Source organism: Echinops telfairi, unplaced genomic scaffold (assembly GCF_000313985.2).
Source record: "Echinops telfairi isolate 266 unplaced genomic scaffold, ASM31398v2 ScPeMD7_18;HRSCAF=68, whole genome shotgun sequence".
In the NCBI taxonomy this organism is placed as follows: Eukaryota; Metazoa; Chordata; class Mammalia; order Afrosoricida; family Tenrecidae; genus Echinops; species Echinops telfairi.
The window spans coordinates 53,811,049-53,816,721 of record NW_022103915.1 but is presented as its reverse complement, the minus strand read 5'-3'; the positions used below and the strand labels follow the sequence as shown (position 1 = coordinate 53,816,721).

Below are 5,673 nucleotides of genomic sequence, written 5' to 3'. Positions count from 1 at the left end.
CTATCTGCTGTTGAGCTGATTCCAGCTCACGGCAGCCCGATGTGTGTCAACCCTAACCCTAACCCTATGCTCCACAGGGTTCTCAGCGGCTGACTTCCCCCCAGAGTAGATCACCAGGCTCCTTTTTCCCTCGGGGTGGTCAAACGACTACATTCTGAGTTACCAGCCTAGTGCGTTCACCATGCCCACCTTTCAGGGACTCCGTAAGGGTTGCTAAAAAGTAATGGAGAACAAGCGAAGCAGAACGCTTCCGACACCAAGATGAGCACGGAAAGGACCAGCCCCGGATACAGGCTGTACCTAACAGAGCTCCAGGGAGAAGACAACCACCAGCTGCCCGACCTTCGGTTTTCCCAAATATCCCAAATAAGGGATAAAAATGTCGCATGATCCAACTTTATCCCTTCAACATATTTTGGTACAAATGTAATAGAAAATATTAAACTGCTAAACATATTTAACACTTTATGTAATCAAATGAATTGAAACCAGGGTAATTTTAAATAAGATCTACTTCCATTAAAGCAGATCATGAAAAAAAAAACTTGCAGCAATAAAACGCAACCTCAGAACTACCTTTAGTAGCAATAAGTGTAGGCTCCTTGAATCAATTACATTTTAAATTTACCAAGAGTCGAAAGAGGAGAAACTGGTGTTTTCAAAACAGTAAGAACAGCCAAGCGAAGCTGCCTAGGAAAAGAAATGCAACACCCCCCCACCTCCTCCAAGAACCTGGGTAAATCATTTATTTGCAAATAAAAACAAAAATGATTCTTGTATCATTTTAATACAATCATGGTGTTTGTTTTTTAATCATTTTATTGGGAGCTCATACAGCTCTTACCACAGTACATACACGCATCCATTGTGTCAAGCACATTTGTACATTTGTTGCCATCATCATTTTCAAAACATTTTCTTTCTACTTGAGCCCTTGGTATCAGCACCTCGTTTTTCCCCTCCCTCCCTCCCAAGCCCTTGATAACTTATAAATTATTACTTTTTCATGTCTTACACTGACCAATGTCTCCCTTCACCCACTTTTCTGTTGGCCATCCCCAGGTAGGCGGTTATATGTAGATCATTGTGATCGGTTTCCCCTTTCTCCCCAATTATGGTGTTTTTAAAAGAAAACTTATAAAGCATCTTAAAATATTTCGCTGGTAGAATTTGCTAAAAACCTTTTACAAATAACTTCTGATTTGGTTCACAGAAGACAACCACGGTTGGGACCTTTCCCGACACAGTGCTGTAATCGGGTACACATTACTACATGCATATATCCTTCTCTCTTCCAGAATAGAGAATCACGGGTGGAACCAAGTACTTTGCAAAGATTGACCATAAGGCGGTGGAGCGAGGTTAAGCCTGGTGACTTCTGTTGCACCCACGTCAACCAAGGGAGTTATGACACATGCTCCACCAGGAGTGGACGGGAAGGGCTGTATCCTGCTAATAGTAATAAACAGTCTATACGCACGTTACCAAGTCGCACCACCCTTGCTCTTAAGAAATATCTTGGCTATACATCTTCCAATACAGATCTGCTTAAATTCTAAACCAACCACGAGAAAAGAATTTGGGCCAAGTAGTTTATGGGGCCAAGAAACCTAACTAAGGGGTATGGGGCTGGAAAAGTAAGACAGAGTAAAGGGGGGTGTGGGGGGAGGAATCAATAAAGAGTTCACACATTGCTTTGGACAAGTGTAGTTTGGTCCTAATAAAAGATACTAGGAAATCATGCATAACACTGCCTTAGGATTATCCCACTAAGGAAAGAAAGCTGGTGGGGTAGGTATCTGTCCATTCCCACCACCTGGAGCAGGGATCAGTAAATTCGCAGCACTTCCTGGCTGTCATACCAGCCTGGGACTGACTGCCTGGCTCAGGTGGAGGGAGGTCAGAGAACAGTGCCTTTGAAGAAAGAAGCTGTCAGCAAGTTGGGATCTGTCCACCACAGCTGCAGGTGTGCCACAGTGGGAAAGGGAGGGAGTCAACAGCATCTGTTCGAAGCTTGAACGAAATGCTTGTTTAAAAAAAAGCCACAGCAGCTGTTTGACAGTAAGAGCAAGAATGTAAGGACACTGACACGCGGTTCCAGCAGTGAAGTGCTAAAACAGAGGCAGGGAGAACCAACCTGACAAGGATCTGATTAGCTATTTGAAGACAAATTACAGGTAAAGCTTTGGGGAAGACAGGGTAAAAATATTATTTTGTGACTAAAATTCTTCAAAAATTAATTTTGTTGTACATACACTTTATATAAAATTTAACTTCTATTACTGAGAGTTTGGGGAACAGTCTTAATTGCCTGTTCACACTTTATCACCTGTGGCTTTCACGTTACAACAGCAAAATAAGAGTAACTGTAACAAGGATCTTTACTGTTGTTAGGCTGTTGCTAGGTACCATACAGTCAGTTCTCACTCATAGCAACCCTATATATAAACGAATGAAACCCTGTCCAGTCCCAAACCATCCTCCACACAATAGATGCTTTGAAGTCCATTGTTACAGCAACTCTGCAAACCCACCAAACCAAGGATCTCCTCTTTTGGGTGGCCCCCTTACTTTACCAAGCATGACATTCTCTATGGGCTGGTCCCTCCTGATCACATGTCCACAGAACATGTGACCACGTCTCACCACCACCTTTGCTTCTAAAAGCTATTTATTCTGACTATATTTCTTCCAATACAGGTCTGCTAATTTCTATGGAAGTTCGTGGAATATTAAATATTCTTTTCTAAAACCATACATTATTCAAAGCCATCTACAAGAGGCAGTGAATTATTTACTGTGGCTCTTCTAGTCTCTAACTCCCACCAAATGACCTTTCCCTGCAAATGCCTGGTAAAGTAGGGGAAGACACGGATAGGATTCACCTGTGAGTGAATGTGAACAGATTCCCTGGAGTGCCATCCTACTGTGTATAAAATGAGCTTTCTGAGAAGAGGAGGAATCTCATTACCAGCATGAGCCAGGAGTGGAGTGCACCCTCTAAACTTAAGATTCCTCTGCAGTGAACCTCCTCTTGGATCTAAATGAAAGCTATACCATCGGAGGAGCAGCAACAGAACCAGGAACCAGAGCATGGAACAGTGATGGCCTTCCTAATCCCCACAGAGCAAGTAAAGATGTGCAGGAAGCTGGCTTGTGGAGTAGGCTGCCTCTGGTCACTTAATTGGGGGATCTGAACTTGCTGACCCATGAAGTAGAGCTAAGTGCCTTTGAGCTGAGACTTACTGGAGTGGCATGCCTCTGAGCACTTAAATCAGAGCTGCATTTGCTGACCAATAACAACTCATGAGGTGCGGCTCATGGTGGAACTGTAAACTCATATCTACAGTGGCTTGAGTTCTTTGTCAATGGAAAAAATGTTGACATCGCCTTATACCCTAGGGGGATGACTGACAGTTTTTTAATTTGAGTTTTTGTTCTTCTGCCTTTTGTTTCTGGTCTTGGGTTTGTGTTGTATTTTCCCGGTTATGTAGGCACATGAAGACAAGCATGCTACTGGTAAAGGCAACAGAAACATAATCTTGTGGTAATGGTGATAAGTGGAGTGAGAGGGAAGGAGAGAGCAGAAGACATCAGAAAGCTATGCAGGGATGTTGTAGTTACAGTTCCAGGTGTTCAGGTCTTATTACCAGTTCCAGGTGCCAAAGTGACAGGGGAGACTGCAAGGCAACACATCCCTGTGAGAGTGGAAATGACGAAAGGTTGCAATGACAGAAGTGAAATAGGCACTTTGCATCTTTTGCTATATGGGAAAAATCATGAATAAGCAGACTAACCGAGAGGGAATGGCAGTTCTAAGGAATATTTTCAGTTTTATTTTTAAAAAAGGAAAGCTCTCAAGAGAATTATTCAGAGATGAGAATACTCCCATTAAGCTTAAATTAAAAACACTTATAATTATCATTCTTTTGTATTTTACTATGTGTCTTATGTTGAAATGAACATATTACCATATTAATGTAAGAATTTGATCTATTGAAATTTTACACATTGCTCAAAATTCAAGAGAAAATACCAATTGGGGACTCATTCATCTGGGGGCAGACATCCTCAAACTACGGCCCGCGGAACACAAGCAGCCCGCCGGGTGTTTTTTTACTTCAAAATTTAAGAGATGTGCAGTGTGCATAGGAATTTGTTCATAGTTTTTTTTTTTTAACTATAGTCTGGCCCTCCAACGGGTCAGAGGGACAGTGAACTGGGCCCCTGTTTAAAAAGTTTAAGGACCCCTGATCCAGGGAAACCAAAGAGCCAAATAATTATCAAAAAGCACTGAAAAAAAGTCAAGTGCTTAATTGCATGTGTGTATAGCAGTGTATCTCAATGCGAAAGCTCTCGAAAACAACTGCTATCTAATATATTACATCATTGCTATCTTCACAATGCAAGTTAAAAAATAACACGATATAACTGTAACATATAAACACTGTGCACAGAATAGATTTCAGACACCAACACATACATTTAAGTATGTCTCTCCACACAAACAAACTCACTCACTGCCATCAACTAGCCCCTACAGGGCAGGGTAGAACTGGCTCTATGAGTTTGATACTTTTAACTCTTTACTGGCATAGCAAGCCTCAACTTTCTAAAGATGGGGCTTCGGTGGTTTTGAACTGCTGACATTGTGGTTAGAAGCCCAATGCATAACTATTACACCACCAGGGCTCCCAAGTATTCCTCTAGACAGGGTGAAATCATTAAAAATATCATGCTGACATTAAAGGAAAATGGGTATCTATAAATAATTACAAAGAAAATACAATTAGACCAGTAACGATTTTGTTTTTCTTGCATAATATTACAGAATTGAGAAAAGCGTAGTTACTGAAATTCTCTTCACCTTCTAAAGCTTTGGAGTAACTTTCCACAGTTAACTCCTTACCATAGCTTACTTTGGGTCCCCAAACAGGTTCTAAATAAGCATTTCTGCTTTTCAAAAAGGCAAGTTTGATATTTCAAACCTGCATTAGGTAAATTAATTTTCTCTCTCTCACACACACACCGCTGAAGTGTACACTTTAAATGGGTGAATTGTATAGCTCAAAAGGGCAGTTTAAAATATATTTTAAAGAAAAAAATGCCGCTGTGTAGTCTATGGGACAGAAAGGGCTAGGAAATATGTAACTTGAAGGCTATGTATACAAAAGGAGCCCCAGTGACATAATAGGTCACACTTTGGGCTGCTCACAGTTCAAATCCACTACTGGCTATGCAGGAGAGAAAGATGTGGCTTTCTACTCTCATAGAGTTACAGTTGCATCAATCAAGAGTAAGGGTACTTCTACCCTGTCCTACAGAGTCCCTAGTGAGTTGGTATGGATCTGTTAGCAGTGGGGGTTTTTTTGTTTTGCTGTATACATATAAGAAAAGGTTTCAAAAACTCCTGAAAAAGTAAAAGATAATGGAATTTGCGATGGACTTTTGGAAGTCCCTCCATATTTCATATTCTATTAATGGCTTTTGGTATCACAGCCTTCATCTATTCCATAAATCACAAGAGAAAAGCAAAACATTGGAAAAACTCAAAAAGATTTTTGCAACACAGAAAATACTATGCTTCTCTTGATGCAATGCTTCGAAGCACAGAGAAAAGTATACACTGCAGAAAAGGAAACATGCCTTCAACTAATTCTTAATAGGTGGGCC

At 41.0% G+C, this 5,673-nt stretch overlaps 1 protein-coding gene across 4 annotated transcripts in view; it reads right to left on the bottom strand.

Moving 5' to 3' along the window:
- The window catches only part of FERMT2 (FERM domain containing kindlin 2), a 93,574-nt gene that overhangs the window by 67,750 nt on the left and 20,151 nt on the right, over positions 1–5,673 (bottom strand). The gene's annotated exons all lie outside the window — the stretch shown is intronic.